Source organism: Solanum lycopersicum, chromosome 5 (assembly GCF_036512215.1).
Source record: "Solanum lycopersicum chromosome 5, SLM_r2.1".
In the NCBI taxonomy this organism is placed as follows: Eukaryota; Viridiplantae; Streptophyta; class Magnoliopsida; order Solanales; family Solanaceae; genus Solanum; species Solanum lycopersicum.
Genome location: NC_090804.1, coordinates 20,903,482 through 20,926,020, shown reverse-complemented (window position 1 = coordinate 20,926,020; position 22,539 = coordinate 20,903,482). Strand labels below are relative to the sequence as shown.

At 33.7% G+C, this 22,539-nt stretch overlaps 1 long non-coding RNA gene across 1 annotated transcript; it reads left to right on the top strand.

Annotated features, from left to right (window-relative positions):
• Window positions 1-5,185: 5,185 nt before the first annotated feature.
• LOC138348535 (uncharacterized) lies at window positions 5,186-7,085 on the top strand. Its single transcript, XR_011221211.1, has 2 exons — window positions 5,186-5,883; window positions 6,122-7,085. It is a non-coding gene; the product is annotated as an uncharacterized lncRNA (long non-coding RNA).
• The last annotated feature ends 15,454 nt before the right edge of the window (window positions 7,086-22,539 follow it).

Sequence of the window (22,539 nt, the reverse complement as noted above, 5' to 3'; positions counted from 1 at the left end):
TTGAAAATCCTATGAGACAGGTTATGGTTTTACCCCCTTGAGCAAGAAGGTTTTCACATAAAATCCTTGTGCAGATTTTACCTTCATCTATTTACTTTCTACATCTTTTTCAGATATTGTTCTTCTTGAGTAAAGGAACCTGGTTCGATGACGTTTAGTTGAAGCTGAATATTTCTTGCGCTTACATTCTGTTCTTACTCAGTCAAGGACCTAGTCTATTGACTGATAGTGGATGTCTATATTCTATCAAGTGGTATAAAAGTCGATGCTCTCTACAATGTTAACACCAAGAGAGATTCCTGTGGAAAAATTGTTGCCACAATGAACATAAATCAAGAAGCGTAAAAGAAGGAGTTGAAGAAACACAAGTCTCTATCTCTCAAGGTGATATCTGGTTAAACTTTTGATGAAGAAGACGACATGACATACCTCACAAGTAGGTTTCAAAAAATAGTGAGGAAACACAGAGGTTTACGAAAGCTTGGAAACTCAACCAGAGCTACAAATGAAAACTACCTATGCCACAAGTGTGGAAAGCTAGGGCATTTCAACAGATATTGCCCCATGCATAAGGTTGAAGCCAAAGAGTGTCAGAGACTTTATGGAGAGAAAGATAGAAAAAGTAATCTGGTCCCCAATAAGATATCAAGAAAAGTTGCAACTTACTACGTTGTGAAGAAAGCTTTCGCTATCTAGGGAGACTCTTCAAGTGAGTCGTATGAATATAAATGTCCTAAAGATACATCCATGCTAATTGTTAAAGACAATGAGAATGTGTTTGATGGCATATTCACATTCATTGAGAAACTCGATGACCAGAAATATTAAGAAAAGGTAACTCTCCTTGATCTTAAAAGAAGCTTGAGTGTCAATTTTTTTAGAAGGTTGAGAAATATTGTTTCTATTCTGATTGACTCTGTTATAGAGTTTACAACTTAAAAAGACTCTATGAACAACAATCAAGACATGTTTAACAACAAAAAGATAGCATTGAATGTTCACATGCCAATTATTGAAGAACAATTGACAATTCTAGCACTGAAAATCTAGAACTCAAGTAACAATTGAGCATAGTGAATAAGAAATCTCGCAAAAGAAAGAGGGATGCTGATAGAACTAGAAGCCAGTATGAACATAGTAGAATCAAGACTAGCTCTAGCCTTGAAGAGAAATGATTATATGTAAAGGTATCCCTAAAATGGATAACTTCCTCTAAAATGCTTGCAAATGTAAACATCCAGGGTGACAACAGAAGAAGAGGGATGGGTTGTAGTAGGTAGATTCCCCATACAATCATCAGATAGAAAATGTTTCTACTGTTAACAATCTACTATTTTTGCATTGCGAGTGAGATGATCGTCCGAAGAAGGAGTGTACAGCTTGGAAGAGATCTCAATAAAGTGCCTCAAAATATTCCAAACAAAGGAATATGAATAAGAAAATACCTAGTCAACAGAAGAACATGCAGAAGAAGGGACCTGGTTGTGCATCTCTTAATAAGTTTAAAAAATCATTTTACCTTATTGGACAAAGAACTAACTTATCATGCCTATATATTTTTACTGGGGACTCCGAGTGAAATAGACTCCCAAGGCTATCAAGTGATATGGTAGCGCGTCAGAGGAAATAGCACCAATCAGTGTTGGTTCATGAATAGAGGATGCTCAAGGCACGTGACTGGTAAACAAAAAATATTCTCTCAATATCAAGTCACTTCAAGGTGGAGGTGTCTCTTTTGGTAATGGAAATAAACGATACATCCTTGGTGTAGGCATAACTTGAAATTCTATTGAACACTTATTTGAAGTTGTGTGCTATGTCAATGGGTTTAATTACATTCTTTCACTTACTTTACATATTTGTGATGAACAAAATAAAATTAAGTGTTTGTATAAAAAATTGTGATGTCACAAACATTCTCTCTTGGGTGATAATCTTTACAAAAAAGAGTTGTAGGAATATGTAGATTGTTGATTTGAGTACTGTTCGTATTAACAATCTCACTTGCCTTGGTTCTTGAAGAGAGAATGTTGATGTATGACACAAGAGACATGCTCATGTGAGTGTTTTTCTACTGCACAAATGTGTGTCAAGGGAGCGGTCCACTGTTTCCCTAAAATAAAACTTACAAATAACAATGTTTGTGAAGCGCGTGTTAAAGAGAAGAATATCAGACCATCCTTCAAGTGGAATTGGAAGAAGTTTCATCTTCCAATGAACATTAAGGATGAAGAGGTGAATACTACATGTTGTGTGACTAAAAGGATGATATTAGGGAGTTTGATCCAAATAATGAGGAAAGAGTAATTGTGGGATATTCTACCTCCAGCAAGGCTTATCCATGTAAAAAAAAAGTGGTCATGTGGTTTTTATGAGTGGCGAATTGAGCAGCAGCAAAAGAAAGAAGATTTTGAGATGGAAGAGTTACTTCAGATTCAAAGAGATAGTCTAAATACTAAGCTTGGTAATGATATTTTATTCATAAATCCAAAAATCCCAAAGAATCTAATGTAGATGATGACTTGATGAGGGACCTAGTCCGGTAGATAATTCTGAACAATGATGATGTAGTTCAAACTTGAAAGTATGGCACTCGATTCCCCGACATGCTGACAACTTTTCCAAGCTCCTCCTCCACAATGGTTTTAAAAGGGATAAAATTGACAAATGGTCTTCTTGAAATCACGAAGGACAGAACTTGCTAACTACTCAATTATATATTATTGATATCATCTTGGAAGCAATCTTTGTGGTGTTATGTTTAGAGTTTACCGCACTCATGGTAGTGAGTTCTAAATGAACATAACGGGAGAATTCCTCATAGGGGTATATATAAAGCAAACCTCTAAAGCTTTTCAAAATGAATGATTAAGTGCTTCACATATTTGCCAAATCCCTTAGCAAGGGCCAGACTATAAAGAACATGAGCTTATACAAGGTTAGAGAAGATATTGAAGAAGTGTCATCTTATGAATGTCAATATAATTGCTAATTCCATTGGACCAACTCGAAGCCGGATCCTGATAGATCCGGTCCAGATGTAAATGATACAAGTGTTAGGATTTGTGCAAGACTGCAAGCCTGTCCAACGGAATCACATTTGACGATTGCTAAGAGAATCCTAATACACTTGATGATGACATCGATCTGGTTCTACTCATTCCATTATGAGACTTTGTGTTGACTAGATGAATATATTGATTCTGATTATGTTGGGTATCAAGCCAATAGAAAGAAAATGAATGGCTCAATTTCCTGGCTCATATCTTTCATAGGAAATAAAAGGTAAGATTTTTTGCTCTTAAACGATTGAGGCAAGGTATGTAGCAGATATAGGTTTGTGTGCTAAACTACGGTAGATCAAATCGCTGGGAAGTCAAAGTATTATGAAACAGGGGTGTCGGATTATAAAAAATAAATGATGAAAAGAAATTCAAATGGTTCCTCCAATTATTGGTCTATTCAACTCGGAGTCCTTGAGTATGTTTAATCTTGCTAATCCTTACGTCATGAGAAACTCGGGCTTGATATGAAAGTTATGACAGCTGCTCTTGCTAACATGGATGCTACAATAGTTGTTTGAAAGTTTTGCTTCAGGAGGAACAATAAGAGGGACCAAGTTGAAAATTAAAAAAACAAATAAAAGTTGGCAGCAAAGAATGTTGAACTTTAAGGTATCTTCTAAAAAAAATCATGCTAAGGGATATGTTGTACTTATTTTATTCGTTCCATCCCTTACTTCTAAGTTATCCCTCTCTCTTCCTTAATTACCTTGTTAGTCCTAAACTCAGTGGGTGTTGTCATTATTGTCATTTTTAATTATATGTGCAATTCTTTAACTGGTAATCTTTCATTTTTGAATGAAAGCTGCCTTGTTTCTATTAATTTGTCTCATTACTTTATGCATCTTTACTCATGTTCATGTTGCCCAAGTGACCATGAATTTTCTTGAACTATATTTCTGGCAACTTGCTTTACTGCTTTAACCCCTTTTTATGATGTCAAAAGGCTAAGATTGTTAGGTTATGAGACCATTTATTGTTATCAATGATGGTATACGATCAACGATGGCATGAAAATGCCAATAGGTGGAAGAAGGGCTCCTTGAAGAGGGCTTGGTCATACTGATAGGGGGAAGAAATTGAAAAAGTTTTTCATCATCAAAAAGGGGGGAAATGTTATTTTCTTTTGATGTTTTGATTATTTAAGATACTCGGGGAAGACGCAAAAAGGGGATCAATACAGTTACCTGAAGAGGCATGCTGATAGGGGGAACTGATAAAAGCGGGAAAAAGTTGAATTATTCTATTATTATAAAAAAAAAAAAAGAGGAATGTTGACACCCAATTTTGACCCTCCCCGATAGAGATTAATTCACGAGTTTCTTGAATTCCAAAGAAATTTGAAGTAGTTGTTGACCTTTTAAAATTCTAAATGTTTCTCAAGTCGTTTTAGAGTAACTTTAGTCGATTTTCATCATATTTAGGAGATATAAATTTTTATATGCTTTTTTATAATTAGCTCATTTTATTAAATATTTAAAATCGTCTCAAAAATATTTTAGTTTTATTTAACGCCCTATTGAATTAGTTTAGTAGTTTTTAGTTTCGATCCTTAGTTTATAGTTAAATTTATTGGCTTTTCTTGTTATAGTTTGAGTAATATATTTGTTTTATATAATTTTTATATGTAATTAATTTATTTTATGAATATTCAAAAAATTGTTTCAAGAGGATTTTGAATTTTACTTAATATTTTATTAAACAAATTTTATCCAATTTGTTAGTTTACATCTTTGAGTCATTAGTTATACTTAAGTTACTTATTTTATCTCGTTAAAATTAAGAAGCTCGTTGAATTAACTAATATCGATTCATTTTATTAATTTTTATCAAATTTTGCTAATGAAACTCAATTGGCTAATTTGGAAAGTCATTACAATAATTCCCATCTCTTCCCCAAATCCATTAAAGGGACATATATTGGGCCCCCTTTTTTTTAATGTAAGCAGCCTAACTTCCATCAACAAATACCGATTCAGCCCACCCCCACTAAAATTCCCAGATCGCCCCAAACCCAATCCTTTCCCACTCATATTTAGCCATCAATCCCACCTTTTCCCTTTGACCCGACCCATCACGTTGCCTCTTCTTTTTTTTTTTCATGCGAGACAGACTGAGGAAACGCGCAACAGTACGTTTCTTCTCCCCCAGCAAGTAGAAACACAGGAAACTGCCCTCCGCGCATGGGAAACGACGTCCCGACGCCGTTTTCTCCCTTTTCTGTTGGTTTAGCTTTTAATTGAGTTCCTCTGCATCTTGTAGGATTTGAATCAACTCCAAGCACGCGAATTCGTCATTGATAGATGGAGATTTAGCCACGTCAATGCCAAGGACATGAAAATTTATCGAAGCCATCCGTTCCTCTTCCATTTTTGGAATGACATTGAAAGGTTCAGAAAAGCTTTCATGGCCAAAATGGTGAAGTAATTTTTTTCAAATTTGGAAGGGAAGATGGGCCTTAAACCCGGATCTCGTTCCTTTTTCCCCAAAAAAATTGTAGCCCTAATCAATGGCTATATAAGCTCATTTTCTTTTCTTTCAAAGGAGTGATTTTTTGTTTGGAGAGAATTGTTGTTGAGAGGAAAGTACAAAAAATTTACCTTAAGCAGAGTAATAGAAATAGGCACTAAAATATTCTTTTAAGAAAAGGAGATAGTCGATTTCGGCCTACTCTTTCGTTCTTTTGTTTCTGTTGTTCCTCCCGAATTTCTTTCTGTGAAGATTCTAAATTTATTAAGGTCTCTTGCTGCTGCTCGGCCCTGTGCTCGTGGGGTAGGAGTCACTTCCAAGTTCGTGGTCTCCGTTCGCTGCACATAAGTAGGTAACAACTCCCTTTTATATGATCCATCTGTTATATTCTTGAAAGGGTGTTCTCTTAATGTCCTAGATATGTGTTGGTCGTTGATGGCTTTCTTTAGTAATTTGGAAGCCATCCAACATGGAGGCGTATGTTGTTCTGTTTGTAATAGCTAGTTCTATTTCAAGCGTCTAACGTGCTGGTTTTTTTATTTTTATATTTTTTTAATTTTTTTATTGTTTGTTCGGATTAATTTTCTTAGATCAAAATTTGGATTCCCGAAAAAACCAGATCCCCTAAAGAGGTTAGACGAGCTACATGGTCATGATTGGTGGTTTGACTACAATCAGTGCAACAAGATTGGAGAAGAGAGTTTTTGGTATTCGAGACTTCAAGGGCTAAGAGAAGAATACATACAATGGTCAACAGACAGTCTGGTGGTAACTAAGAATATGGTGGTTTGAACAACAAAAGTCCCTTACTTGGTATTTGGAAGGTTAAGAGGGACTAGATCATAAGCTGTCGGTCGAGTCCTAACGCAACTAGGAGGTAAACAAGAGTTGCCCCAGATCGCAGATATAAGGAAATTTGCAACTGACCACGAGAATGGCCGAGTCAAATTTGCTGAAGACATAATAGGATATGGAGGTTTCGAAGAGTGTTGGGTAACCCGTACTAAACAGGTTTCATCCAGAATGTTCTAGGGAATACAAATAATGGTCAAAAAAGAGTCTCGCTAGAAATTTTGAACCTGGTTCGAACATTCCTTACATTAATGTAGATGTTGGATCCAAACATCAAGTCTGACTCCATCAACTTCAAGAGAAGTTTATAAGAATGAACTATAGCATCAACACCGTCATTCAAAAGACGCTAAAGTAAAAGCTCAATTGAAACAAGAGCTACGAGGAGCCAAACAATGCATGAAAGACTTAGATGACAGCATGGAACAACAGATTCATACGTTGGATGGGTTCAAACATCAAGAAGGATCTCTATTGGCGAGCGATCATCTATGGGAGAACAAATATTCTATGTGGGAAGAGTTCCATGTCGCCAAAAGGACCAGACTTCGTGAAAAATGAGAGCAGGCTTGAAATTTATTATAATCCCTATGTAGGGATTCTTTATTTGTACTTTGTTTTGCTATTTATTTTCAGAACAATTTCCTCGTTATATGTTTGTTAGACACTTTGGATGTTATTAATGAAGTATTTTGGGGATAATTAATTGGTTTAAAAAGACATATACATCCTTCAATTCGTTAGGCCTACCCTTGGCATGAAAGGTTCACAAACATGTTTAGGACGTTATATTTGTCTGTATACTTGTGTACTTTATTGTTTATGTGATGTATTGTTTTGAATGAGGATATTATTAAATCACTCCTTCCCATGAATTTCTAGAAGATATATACAAATCACTACTACAATATGTTTGGCCAAATTTTCCGATTCTTAAGTGTCTAAATCAAAAGCAAAAAAAATCCTAAATGCTACTCTATCGTCTAAGGAAAAGCAAGATTACCTCTATGGGAAAGGTTAAAAACGTCAAGAAGGAACTTACTAGAGAAAAGTTGCAGAGAAAAAAATAACAAGTCACACTGGAAATTCATGATGTTAGAGAAAAAAGACTTAGGGTTGAAATTGCCACATCGGTCTGCAAAGCCGCAACTGTGACACTGGAATAGGATTTGGCATCTAAAATGATGAAAAAGAGAGACATCGAGATAGAAAGAAAGAGAGGAATAAAGGAGACTCACCAACTTACTATAAAATGCTCACTGGATCAACAGTACACTGAATGGTTATCCTAGCTACTTGCGTCTGCATCATGATACGATGAAGGACAATTGACATCAGTACATTGAATGTAAGAGTATGTGAGTTTTAATTCTAATAACACTCAAGATTCAAAAGGAGTAAGAAAGAACACTTACCTTGGCTTTGCTCAACTCATGAACAACTAACCCATTTTAATATGTTGTAATTAAAAAGTAAGTGCAATATAAAGAAAAACTAACTGAAAACATGTTATAAACTCTGAATGTATACAATTATACAATTAGCTCTGAGATGTACATAAAATACAAATAAATGGAAGTATATAAAATACAATAAATGATGTAGGAGTTTCTCTAACCGAAAACCATCATTAAAGAGCTACAATGATGATGCAAAGATCTACATCACACTGCTAGCGCATCTTATACCCGCCAAAGGTATATGATCTGAAATGCCTAATGGATCCACTAGTCTACTATGAAAATGGTTCATGTAAAAAGTATGACCCATTTTCTACCCATGGTGGATACATGGGTTATAGGGGTTGTGAGTTGTTTGAACTCTCTCCCGTATCGGTGCTAAATACTACTCCAAAAAATATGTTGGCTCTTATATTTTAAAAACATATTTATGATGTTGTTAGAGCTTACTGTTCAAAATACATATCTCAAAGTCTATCTTGGAAATCTTAGTTTCGGTGCTTGATTCTTTTAAAAAACTATAGTTCATTAATGAAAACACTCTCTAAGTCTGCTTGGAAATCAAAGTATCTTACTTGTTTAAATGTGGAAAACATTTAACATATCCTTAGTAATACTTAGTCCCCATATACCTTTAAGAAAATAACTTCAACTTAACTCTTTACTTAGCTTGAAACTTGAGTCTTTAAACAAAGTTAATATATTTAAATAATACTCTTCAAAACCTTTAAGACTTTACTTTAACTTACTTCTTAAGTTTATACATGACTCTTAACTTCTTTTACTTTGATCTTAACTTTTCTTGAATTGAATTATGGATTCAAGGTTATTCTTTGAGTTCTTTACTGATCTCTACATTTACCCTTTTCTTTCAAAAACTAATAAATCTTAGTTTCTTAGCTTATTCATGGTCATTACGAGTTACGAGATGTTATAATATCTCTACGTTGTGAACATTCATCCTCGAATGAGATTTCTTTAACTAAGCTAAGAATGGTAACCTCAAGTTTAACATTCAACAATCAAAGCAGGTAACAACATGTTCACTCATAGTTTATAAAGTAATAAGAAGAGAAATTATTACCTTGATCCGCATTTTCTCCAGATTCAAAGATATGTGGATATCTTCTCTTCATATCCTCTTCATCTTCCTAAGTTTCTTCCTCAACAAGTTTGTCCCTCCAAAGAACCTTGACTAATGCAACTTCCTTTTTCCTTCACTTGCAAACTTGATGATCTAAAATCTGATCTAATATCTCTTCATAGGATAAGCTATCGTTAATCCAAACATTTTTAGTTGGCAAAACGGATGAAGGGTCACCAAATCTCTTTTTCAACATCGAAATGTGAAACACTGGATGAACTGTTGCTAACTCTTGGGGTAGCTCCAACTTACATGCTACATCGTCAATTCTCTTGGATATTTTATAAGGACCAATATATCGGGGACTAAGTTTCCCCTTCTTACCAAACCTCGTCACACCCTTCATGGGTGAAACTTTCAGATATACCCAATCATCCACCTCTAACTCCAACGGCCTTCTCGTAACATTTGTGTAGGATTTCTGACGACTTTGTGTCGTTTTTAATCTCTCTTGGATCACCTTCACCTTCTCCATGGATTGGTGAACTAGATCTGGTCCTATCAACCCTACTTCACCAAGTTCAAACTACACAATAGGAGATTTGCATCTTCTCCTACAAAGAGCTTAATGTGGAGCGATTTGGATGCTCGAATGGTAACTGTTGTTGTATGTGAACTCGATAAGAGGTAGGTGATAATCCCAATTCCCCTTGATATCAATCACACAAGCCCTCAACATGTATTCTAAGATCTGGATAGTGCACTCCGCTTTCCCATCCATCTGAGTGTTGAAAGCAGTGCTTAAATTAACCTTTGAACCAAAACTATTATAGAAAGACTTCTAGAACTATGAAGTTAATTGTGCACCTCTATCTAAAATGATTGAAACAGGGACTCCATAAAGTCCTACCACCTCTTGAATGTATAATTTTGCATAATCCTCTGCGGAATGAATGGTCTTTACTAGCAATAAGTGGGTTGATTTAGTCATTCTATCGAAAATAACCCAAATTGAATTATGTTGTCTCCGATAACTTAGCAACCCTGTGACGAAGTCCATGTTAATCATATCCCTAATAATTTCATGAAATTCTATATTCTGAGCCAAACCACCAGGCCTTTGGTGAACTTTCACTTGTTGGCAATTTGGGCATTTGTAAACAAACTCAGCAATGCACTTCTTGATGCCTTCCCACTAGTATACCTCTCTCAAATCGCGGTACATCTTTGTGGAACCCAGATGAATGGAATACCTAGAGCTATGAGCTTCCCCCATGATCCTCCCTTGGAGTTCATCCACCTTAGGTACACACAACCTACCTTGATACTTTAGCATACAATCTTCCCCTTGTTCAAAAGCCAAAACTCGTTGCTCATGAATATTTGCCTTGAAGTTAAGAAAATGGGGTCTTGGTTTTGATTCTCTTTTACTTCTGACACTAGTGATGACTTAACCCCATTAGTTACCACTATCCCTCCTTCTGTGGAATACATAAGTCTTACTCCCAAGCGTGCAAGTCTGTGCACATATTTGGCTAACTCTCTCTTTTCTTCTTCAACATGGGCGGTACTTCCCATGGATAACCTATATAAGGAATCAACAACCACATTAGCTTTACCTGGGTGGTAAATAATACACATGTCATAATCCTAGAGTGATTCTAACCACCTCTTATGCCTGACATTGAGCTCTTTCTGGGTAAACACATATTGTAGGTTCTTGTTATCAATGAATATGTCAACATGAAAACCGTACAAGTAGTGATGCCATAGCTTTAAAGTGAAAACTACAACATCTAACTATAAACCATGGGTTGGACAATTCTTCTCATAAACCTTCAATTTTCTGGAGGCATAAGTTATAACCTTGTCATTCTACATGAACACACAACCCAAACCAACTCTTGACACATCACAGTACACCAAAAAACCTTGAGTACCTTCTATTAAGGTCAAAACCAGAGTAGTAGTGAACTTCTTTTTCAACTCTTTAAGCTTTTCTCACAAGATTCAGACCATTGAAACGTAACTATTTTCTGATTAATCTTTGTCAAAGGAGACGAGATAGATAACAATGCCTCAACAAATCTTCTATAGTAGCCAGCCAAGCTCAAGAAACTCTTTATATCTATTAGAGATGTGTGTCTAGGCCAACTCTAAATTGCTTCTATATTTTGGGTATCAACCCTAATTCCATCACCAGAATGATATGGCCCTAGAGTGCCATAGACTTAAGCCAAAACTGACACTTGGAGAATTCAGCATATAGTTCTCATCTTTCAAAGTCTGAAGAACTATCTTGAGTTACTACCTTGATCTTCTTCATTCCTAGAATAAATCAATATGTCAACAATGAAGACAATAACAAACAGATCTAAATAAGGTTTGAAGACTCTATTCATAGATCTATGAATGATGCAGGCGGATTAGTCAAACCAATGACATGACCAAAAATGCATAATGCCTATATTTGGTTCTAAAAGTTGTCTTAGAAATATCACATTCCCTAACTTTCAACGGATGGTAGATAGATCGGAGGTCAATTTTAGAGAAGCAAGAAGCACCTTGAAGATGGTTGAAAAGATCATTTATACTTGGAAGAGGATACTTATTCTAGACGGCAACCTTATTCAATTGGAGGTAGTCTATACACATCCTAACAGAACCGTCCTTCTTTGCCACACACAAGACCGAAGCACCCCAATGTGAGACACTTGGTCGAATTAAAGCCTTATCTAACAAATCTTTGAGCTATTTTTGCAACACTTTTAACTCTGTTGGTACCATTATATATGGAGGAATAGAGATAGGAAGAGAATCTTGAAGAACCTCTATACCAAAATCTCTCTCTCTAAAGATGGACTCTGAGAACATCATCTGGAAAGACTTCTGGAAACTCTTTCACTACTGAACTTACTGAATAGCAGGTATCTCAACACAAGAGTCATTAACTCGGACTAACTGATAGACACACCCCTTAAAAACTAACTTCTTCGCCTTATGATACGAAATGAATCGACCCTTAGGCATTGTAGAACTACTTTTCTACTGTAAGACTGACTCATTTAGAAATTTAAACTTGACTACTCAAAATATACAATAAACTAAGGCATAACAGGCATGAAGCCAGTGCATACTGAGAATGATATCGAAGTCTACCATGTCTAACTCAACTATATCAGCCATGGTCTTCTTGTGCTTGATGGAAATAGGACAATCACGATAGACCCTTTCCGTTAGAATAAATTCTCCAACATGGGTAGAAACACTGAATGGTTCACTATGTTACTCAAGAATAATATCAAATTGCATGAAAACATATGGAGTTGCGGAAGATAAACTCGCTCTTGGGTCTAGCAAGCATAAACAGTAAAGTCAAAGACTTGAATCATACCAGTGTCAATGCTGGCGAATTATCATGTTCTTTGCGATTATTGAGAGTCTACAAGCGGTTTGTTCCTCCACAAGCACTAGAAGTAGCTCCTCTAGGTGCAGCCCTATATGGTAGAGCAAGTGATGAAGATTGAGGTCTATTGCCCCCATTAATACCACCCTTCTTGTTCTTTGGACACTCCCTCATGAAATTCCCGGTCTAACAACACTTGAAATAGTTTGTGGAGCCCTCAAAACAAACACCCGAGTGATTTGTACCACCCTTTGTGTAGGCATGGGACTTACTACCTCCATGCACCACACTACCCTGTAAATATGCAGGCTTAGCTCGAGAGTTCCAACCATGATGCTCAACTATGTATCTTGATGCAGGTGCCTAGCATATGATGGTTCATGACCCTATTGCTTCTGAAACTGTGGCGATTCAAACCATCTTTCTATGGCCTAGACTCATTCGCAGTCTTTTCTTTCTTGTTTTTGTACTTCTCTCGGTCCCTCAACTTTTCCTCCTCTACATGTTGTACATAGATCATCAACCTCAAAATTTCCATGTCTCCAATAAGCATTCCAGTAGGCCCTCTTTGCTTGAAGAGCGGCCCAAATCGGCAACGAACAGACTCATCATACATTTCATGTCCTTAACCATCTCCAAAGCAAAACGAGATAGTTGAGTGAATTTCAACCCATTCTCCTACACACATAGCGAATCATGCTTAAGGTTAAGGAACTCGCGTACCTTGGCCTCTCTCAGTTCTTAGGGAAATATACATTCCATGAAGGCCTCTTCAAAACAAGCCAAGCTCATAGGTGCTGCATCTTCATCCTCACCCTCTTTACATTAATCAAACCAAATCCTATTAATGCGCTTGAGTCAATAAGAGGCTAGCTCAAATATCTCAGTGTTAGCAACATGCATCACCTTGAACACCTTTTTAAGTTCCTCGATGAAGTTCTCAGGTTCCTTAAAAGTGCTTGAACCAGTGAAGTTTGGGGTATTCATTCTCAAGAATTCCTGAATCCTCTAAGTGTTATCCGTTTCTTGTCGATCTCCTCTTTGCTGACCAACCTTGTTAGTGACAGCTTGACTTTACATCCTAATAGCCTCACGAAACACAGCGTTGGTTACTTCCCCTTGAGGTTACACTTGAGGTGCATTGGGTAACTCTTGTTCCAGAGGTTCAACATTCCTCTTAGAAGGACGACCACTTGCTACTCTTCATTGGGGCATGGTTATCTGAAACATGTGAAATCACGAATTAGGTAGAGACTTTAGAGATAAATTCTAACACATAAAAGGAATATAAAAGAAGTGAGAAATTCCTAAATGTCGCAACATCCTAATCATAGATGTGGCACACTTTATAACGATGAATAAGACTTTATGAACAAGGCTTCATAAGGCTCTAATAGCATGTTTTTCACGACCTAAGTCTACCCCTAGACGTTGCTAGAAACCAATGACCATTGTGGGCCTTGAGCGGACCCTTACAATATAAAGGAAAAGACTAATAAAACTAATATCATCTGTCTAAGAATCCTCTAAAATAAACAGGGATGTTGGGCCATGACCCCCAATCATCCTAACAACTGAAACTAAACAATAACTAAAGGATTATGTTTTCCTCCGGAATGAAGGAAGGCTCATCAACTGACTCTGAGCTGCTCGCTCAATCAAGAGTACGCCATATGGTGATCCTAGCTACCTGTGTCTGCATCATGATATGATGCACGCCAACTAGAACTAGTACATTGATTGTATGAGTATGCAAGTTGGAATGCTAACAACACTCAATATTGAATAAAGAGTAAGCAAGAACACTTACCTTGGCTCTGCTCAACTCATGAACAACTAACTCATTTCAATATATTGTAATTAAAAAGTAAGTGCAATATAAATAAAACATATCTGAAACATGTTGCAAACTCCGAATATATACAAGGATACAATTAACTATAAGATATATATAGAATATAAATAAACTGATGTATATAAAAATACAATAACTGATGTGGGAGTTTCTCTAGCAGACAACCATTACTTAAGAGCTATAGTGATGATAAAATGATCTACCTCACGCTGCCAGCAAATCTTATACCCGGAAAAAGGTATAAGACCTAAACTTCCTAATGGATCCACTAGTTTACTGTGAAAAGGGTTCATCTAAAAAGTAGGACCCCTTTTCTACCCATGGTGGTTATTGGGTTTATGGGGGTTGTGAGCTGTTTTAACTCTCCCCCATATCGTTGCTCAATACTACTCCCCAAAATATGTTGCTCTTATGTTTAAAAACATACTAATTCTATTGTTTGAGATTAATGCTCAAAATACTTAGCTCAAAGGCTATCTTGGAAATCTTAGTTTCCCTGCTTGCTTCTTTTAGAAGGCTAAAGTTCTTATTTTAAAACTCGCCCTAAGGCTCCATGAAAATCAAACTTACCTTGCTTGTTTAAATGCGGAAAACATTTAAAGTATTCTTGGAAATACTTATTCCTTATATACCTTGAAGAAAATAACATCAAATTAACTTTTTACTTAGCTTGAAATTAAGTCTTAAAAAAAGTTAAAATGTTTAAATAAGACTCTTGAAAACCATTAAGACTTTAATTTAACTTACGTCTTAACTTTAAACTTGACTCTTAAATTACTTGACTTTGATCTTAACTTTACATGAATTGAATTATAGATTCAAGGTTATTGTTGTAGTTCTTTAATGATCTCTAGGCATATAGAAGTCATTTGAAGTAATCAGAATCACTTGAAGGTGTTAATTACCTTGGAAGGACTTAAAAGGATTATACTACGAAAACTAGACAATAAAATGTTGGGTTGGGTACACAGGTGGAGCGTCGCGCCAGCCTCAGTTTGCTGAGGCTTGGTTTAAGTGCACTGGTGGCATGCCGCGCTAGGCTTGAGTTGACTGAAGCCACTTTGTGGCGCAACGCGCTTGGCTTGACTAAGTGCGTCTAATAAGTTTTTCAGATCATTTTTTCTAATTCTAAAACGCATAAACCTCCATAATCAAATCCCCAAACCCTTGGGATCATCAATACTATAAATACCTAACTTATATTACTCAAAATAACCTCAGAAACTATTAATTAACATCAATGGGTATTCAATCCACTCAACGAAAAGAGATTCGACAAGATTTATCAAGAACTCACTTTAAATCATATGAACATCTCCAAAACTACAAAACATGTGAAAGATTGGTGTGCAGATGAATAAATCCAACATGAAAGATCTCACATACCTTAATAGAGATCACCCCCGATGAATTTCACTAGAATTCTTTAGTGTTCTTGGCGAAATCTTTATCTTTTTCCCTTCTTCTTGTTCTCTTCTCATTTCTCCCAAGCCCTAAGCGTGAATAACTTTTCTAAAACTGACTTAAGCCTTATTTTCACCCCAATTAAATTTTGTCAAAATAAATTAGAAAAAGTTAGGTGAAAAGACTAGTTTGCCCTTCTTTAAATTTGGACTGCATTTTCTTCATTCAACAATCCAATTTTAGAAAGTCATATCTCCCTCATATGATATAAACATTTCGCAAATTAGGCGCCATTGGAAAGGTATTTTCAACTATAACAAGACTACCTCTAAATCATCCTGAGCTAGAATTTATGGCCATTTGAAAATGACCAAAACTCACTTTTTAAACTTGGGAAATTTTCCAGACTTTCCCTTTTTCTTTCTAAAAGTGATAAATTTTAGTTTCTTAGATTATTTTTGGCCAATACAAGTTATGAGATGTTACACGTAGGTCATTTTATTGACTTCCCAAAAACAAGGTCACCCCTCTGCCATCGCCCAGGGTTGGCTTCAGCAACACAAAAAAGAAAATCAACCAACTCAAAACCATTGAAAGGACCCTCATAATTTGTTCAAAACCCTTTACACACAAACTATATACATAAATTAATTCTACAGAGCAATTATGGTTCAATGGAACCATCATAATTCAATTATGAGGTTTCCATTATTTGAGTCCCTTGTAAATCACAAAAGAAAAAAAAATCATAATGCCTAAAAGGGAAAAAACAAGCTCAGGTCCTCTAAAAATTGAACTAAGACCTCTTCTAGGAAAAAAATCATCCACTGAATCTAAGAGAACTCTCACATGTTCAAAATGAGCATCAAACTCGAAAATATTAACCAAAGTTAATCCAAAGACTATAATTGCACCAATTTTTTAAGGACCTCAAATCCTCAAAAGATCTGAATCTGAAACCAACAACTCTCTTAGAGAAAGCGTAACTTTCAACATTAAGAATCAAAACAAAGAAGATAAACAACAGTTTAGGCTAGGCTAAGTTTATTATTTTGCAACTTTTCATCATTTTTTGGTCACAATTTGTGGCCTCTTTTATACAAAATCATTATGCAATAAAATTTCCATGTCCACTATTAAATTAAAACAAAAAAAAAAACAAAACATCAACTCTCTTAGACCAATTTCCATATGCCCACACTGATGAAATTAATGAAATTTTATTCCAAGAGTAGAAACTCCAAAATACCAAAACCTTTTTTAACAACTTTAGCATCTAAAATACAAAAAACTTATAAAGATTCTCAACATTTTACTCAATGTTTGAAAATAACTTTCAATACTCAATAAGAAAAGACTCATGGTCGACGATATCAAAAGGGGTAAATGGTAATTTTTTGAGAATTGTTAAAATTGACAAATCGTGTCATAGGGTTATTGAACTTAGAGTACTGATGATGTAAATAGTTTCTTTACAATAATTACTCCTCATGAAGTGGTGATTAATTTAGTATTGCGAATTTTTTATAAAAATTACCTTTATTAAATTGTTGTTAATAATAAGAACTGATCGATATTCAAAAATATTTTATATATGTAGTTAATATTACGGAAAAAAATTGATTATAGGCTGGATCTACAAATCTCAATCTAATAGGTTGAACTCAATAGAGGATACCTCAGCAGAGGCTTTAAACGTGAAGAAATAAATTCAATTACTAAGTGCAAACAAGGACTTAGGGTGATATTTTCTTAATTGGGTAGGAAGGCTTTACAAGACTTCAAAATTCATCAATTTTTCACAATAAACACACCTTAATGAGTTGATGGTAAACTATTTGTGTAAGTTCCGACATCTATGAATTGCAACCCTATTTTGTCTTTGTTGTTTATAAAAATGCAAGAACCTATATTAGTTACTAATTCTCATTAAACCCCCCCCCCCCTCCCTCCAATTCAAAATAGTAGTTACTATTAGAATATTATTGACAAACTATCACTACAACAAAAATGATAATTAGTGATAATTAATTCTTAATTGCCGCTAAATATGTACTTTATGCGGCAATTGACACTCTTTGTATATGTCCCTAACCCCTTTAGCGACATTGATTCTAATGATACTTAACTAATGCCGGTAAAGACTTTAGCAGTCTTTATTAATGTCAATATTTAATGCCGCTAAAAGTTGTTTTAGTTGTAGTGTATAATAATATGTAAACAATTTCTCGATAGTATTCGACTTCATCCATAATATATAACCTGGATAAATATACATATATGTAATCATGTATTATTATGTTGTTTTTCTGAACTAGTTCCATTGGATAAAAAACATGTGAAGTTGAGGAGTGGGTGTAGCCTTGAATTTGGACGATGTCACATGGCAAATTGACTGAAAATTATTATTTTTTGGATTGTGATGCATGTTGGCGTGATGTAGCTAGCCTTTAAATTATTTTTTAAAAAAGAATAATTTTTTTTGGATTAAAGAGAAAAATAAAAGGAATTGAACTTCTATATGTTGATGACGACATCCACACAACATTGAGTTTTAATAATTAACTCAAGTATATTTTGTATAAGAAAACAATAAGGAAGTGACTTTACAGTAAATTATCTAAAATCTTGTATTGATGAGTTAGCTTACTGATGGTTGCAATATGTGAATTGTGAAGTTACTTTGCATGTGTTGGCGGCAAGTTCTACCCGTAGGTTATCTTTGTTTTCACGATTATTATGCGCTTGATTAATTTTTGGTCAAATAATTGATAAAAAATTATTATTGGAGGAGAATTAGATTACTTGAATTATATGGGCATAAAGTTCTCTTCATTTTGTAAATATATTGATATGTATAGATATTAAGAATCTTATATTTAATTAATGATTACTATTAAGTGGTCTGTTTATTTGAAATTATTAGAAGTTCTGAATAAATAAATAGGATCTATGAAAGCGGTCTTTTTATTTCAATCGTTAGAATATCCTCATTATATAGTGCATTGATTGTTCTTCACAAATGCATACTAGTAAAGATTTGTTTACTCGAAAGGAGATTTACATTGACATATTAGTAGAACTTAAATTAATTCATGAGAAAAGATATTAAAGATTTCACCGTTTTAAGGGCGAAATATAATATATTGAATTTTCAAGTGTATTAATTGAGAGAACAATATATTGTAACAGGACACACATATATTTTGTGGTCATGAGATAATTATTAAAAAGAAATTAAAAATGCAAAATAAGTTATTTTAATCTTTAATTAACTATGCCTGAAATAATAATTTTTTCAAATTTGGTCATAGTCAAGGTGGTCATGAACTTTATGATATTTTATTGACTTAAAATTTGATGGTTCCAACTTAAATTATTTAGATGGTTTTAGGTAGTTTCTCGGATTAAAATTTGATTTGAGTATAATGAGTTCATTCATTATGTTTGTTACGTTTATGTTAAATTTAGAACATGATTGCACATGGTTATTTGACATGAATTGATATGTCATAAGAATGTAGGTCATATTGTTTTTATTCCTAAAGATGTTTAAATTACTTAAATTTGAATTTGGTCACAAATTTGGAAATAAATTTTTATTGACTCCAATTGACCTTAAATTTGGTAAGTTCATTAATAAAGGTCTAGTAAATAATAGTCATTGCTATGTGATTATAATTTTCTTTAAGGTCATTAGAATAATTTTGAAGTTGTTCTTCGGAATTAAAATGCGATTTAGTATCAATGACATCCTTTATATTGGTTTTATTTATGTTTTATGTGGTACATGATCACAGATGATTAGTTAACATAAATTGATATATGATAAGGATGTAGATCTATTCATTTTTTCTTAAATCGTTTGAATCTGAATTTGATCATAGATTTGGAGATAAATATTGTTTATGAACTCCAATTGATCATAAATTCAGTAGGTTCATAAGAAACTATCAAATTTTAAATACTTATTGTTTTGTAGTGATTTGGTTATTTGAGATCGTGTAGATGATGATTTTAGATAATTTTTGTATCATGAAAAATCAATTTTACCGAAAAGTACACGACTATAATAAAGTTGTGAAAGAGTTTGTTCTCTATGGTCTTGATGACTAAATTTTAGTGAAGTATTAAGTTGATGTGTTGGCTTAGAACTTCCTCCATAACAGATGAAATTAATACAAGTCACTAAAGTTTAATCTCCAGTTTTTATTATTTTTATTGACTCTACGAAATTGAGTTAAATTTGATTGGATCAATGGATCTAGGGATAATGATATTCATTTAACTTAAACTAAAATATACTCTCCATCTGAGTTGGCTTTTGTTCTAAATTTATTGAAGTGAATATCTGCCACCATATATATATGTTGCATGAGTAGTCATTTTATTTTTAAAAATTTATTGTTCACGATGCATAAATATATAAAAGGCGTGTTTTGAATTTTAATATTCAATGTATACATAAATATGCTTACCTTTTGGAAATTTTGAATTTTGTTCTTTATTCTTAATTCATTTATCTATTTTACAAAACGATGATAAATGATAAGAATTACTGAGCGGGAAAATCTTGAATTCTATTATGACCAAACAACGTTTTCAACCAAATTGATCATAGTTTTGGAATTCGAAAAATAAGGAAATCTAATTGATCTGAATTTTCAAACAAATTGATCATAGTTTTGGAATTCGAAAAAAAAAATCTAATTGATTTGAAATTTAGTAGATTTATAAGAACGACCTAGTAAGAAATTAAATTTTTTTGGATCGTTATATGATTTTTTGGTCATAATTGATCAAATAGTAGTGAAGTATTAGTTTTATGTGCTGGCTTAGACCTTCTTCCCTAACGGATGAAATTGATACAAGTCACTATGTATTTAATTGTCTAGTTTTGATAATCTATATTAAGTCTCCTAAACTGAGTAATATAAGATTGGATCAATGTAGCTAGATGATTTTCACTTAACTTAAATTAATAGTAGATTCTCCAACTGAATTAGGTCTGTATAAGTTTATGGAGTGAATAATCGTTCATTGTACATGTCTATTGCATAAGCAGTTCTCTAATACCAACGATTGGCTATTCAAGATACATGTATATATATGAATAAATGAGCCCTAAATTTTGTTTTTCGGGATTATTCAAAATATTATGATCTATTTAAAGTATTGTGTCTCATATTCTCAATAGACTTTACACACCCACTTAGTACTACTTAAGATTTTCTCTTGGTAGAGATAACATATTAACTTAAAGAATGCATTGCGTATGTACCTTATGTTAGAAGAATATTTTTTCCAGCTTCTAACCAGATAAGAGATGAGTATACAATATATTTTTGTAACTCTTCTTCCATTGAGTTTGATAAATATTTTATTTCTTTTGGTATATTCATGCATGATTATGTTATATGTATGAGAGAATATAATTATACTAATATGTCTCATAAAAAATATCTTTTAAATTGATTGAGACTTATCTCTACATTAGGGTCTAACTCATTTATTCTGAATAGAATTTTGAGGTTTTTTAATGGATGGACATGACTGTTCATTGAAAGTGAAGTCACTACCAACATGTACGTTTTGTTTAGAAGAAAAAATACGAAGAGACCTTAGTTTTCCTCTTAAAAAGGATTTAAGAGGTAGTGATAAGTTATAATTAATCCATTTTGATTTGTGTCATAAATGAGCACATGGGAAATAGGTGAATTTGAGGTTTTGAGTTTTCAAAAAAATTACTCGTGATATGAATATAATTCTTTATGTTTTATAAGTCTAAATGTCTTGATAAACTTAAGATATTTAAAACACATGAAAGTATCATCATGAAAAATATATAAAGTCACTACAATCTGATTGTACTGACGTAAACCTCTTAGCTCATAAGTCACTTATCTTATAGAATAATTGTCTTTCAATTGTCTAAACTAGACACTAAATAATGGATTGATGTAGAAGAGAAAAGAACTAGACGCTTATAAAGATGGTGAGATTACTTATTGACTTATTATTAGTTATTTTGTTTGTTTTGGTTTTTGTTCTACTAACTACATATTACATTTTGAATTAAGTTTCATTCATATTAGTACCTTGAGCAACCATAGAACTAGTTGGATTTGACGTAAGTCTAATCTGTGACATGTTAAGATATATGATTGTCCTGCACATGTGTTGAGTGGGAGAATAAGAAAAATTTGAATTAAGAACGGAATGTGTGTGTTAATTGGATATGCTAAAGAATGAAAAGGTTTATTATAATGTCCTAAAGAAAATAAGTCAATTGTTAACACAACTTTCATATTTCTAGAAAAGGATAATTTTAGTAAACCATGTTCCTAGAAGTAGACTATCTTTACGGGATTTGAAAAAAGAAATAAAAAATAAGTCAATTGCAAATTCATACGCTCAAGAACATCTAATGTGTATGTCAAAATTGACATCCCATTCCATTTAAGTAGTGGAAGAAACATTACTAGACATAAGAAAACTACTATCTCAAGTAGTTGGAGTGATGTTGAGCAAATTAAAATAACACTTCATGAGAAATTGTTAATATTTAATTGTCGAAATATTTTGAAAAAATATTAAAACTCAAGAACATGAAAGTGTGATTATTATAGTAATACTTAGTCGTAGTGGGAGAATCATAACGAAGATTGAGTTGTTCTGTATGCTTGAGAGAACTTTTATGATAGAGTTCCTGAAAAGAAGCACACTCTTGGAGAGTTTCATGATAAGGTCTCTCAAGATCAAGTACAAATCGATTGGTTACGACAAAGCACTACTAGACAAAATTGCATGATAAAATAGCTTGGTAATTTTTTTTTTCAATAAGAAATAAAGGAATGTCTGTGAAAGTTGTAAATGCATACTTAAGAGTCTAAGTGGTGATTGTTATGGTATATACTATAAATCATGCGTTTAGTCATAGTATTCTA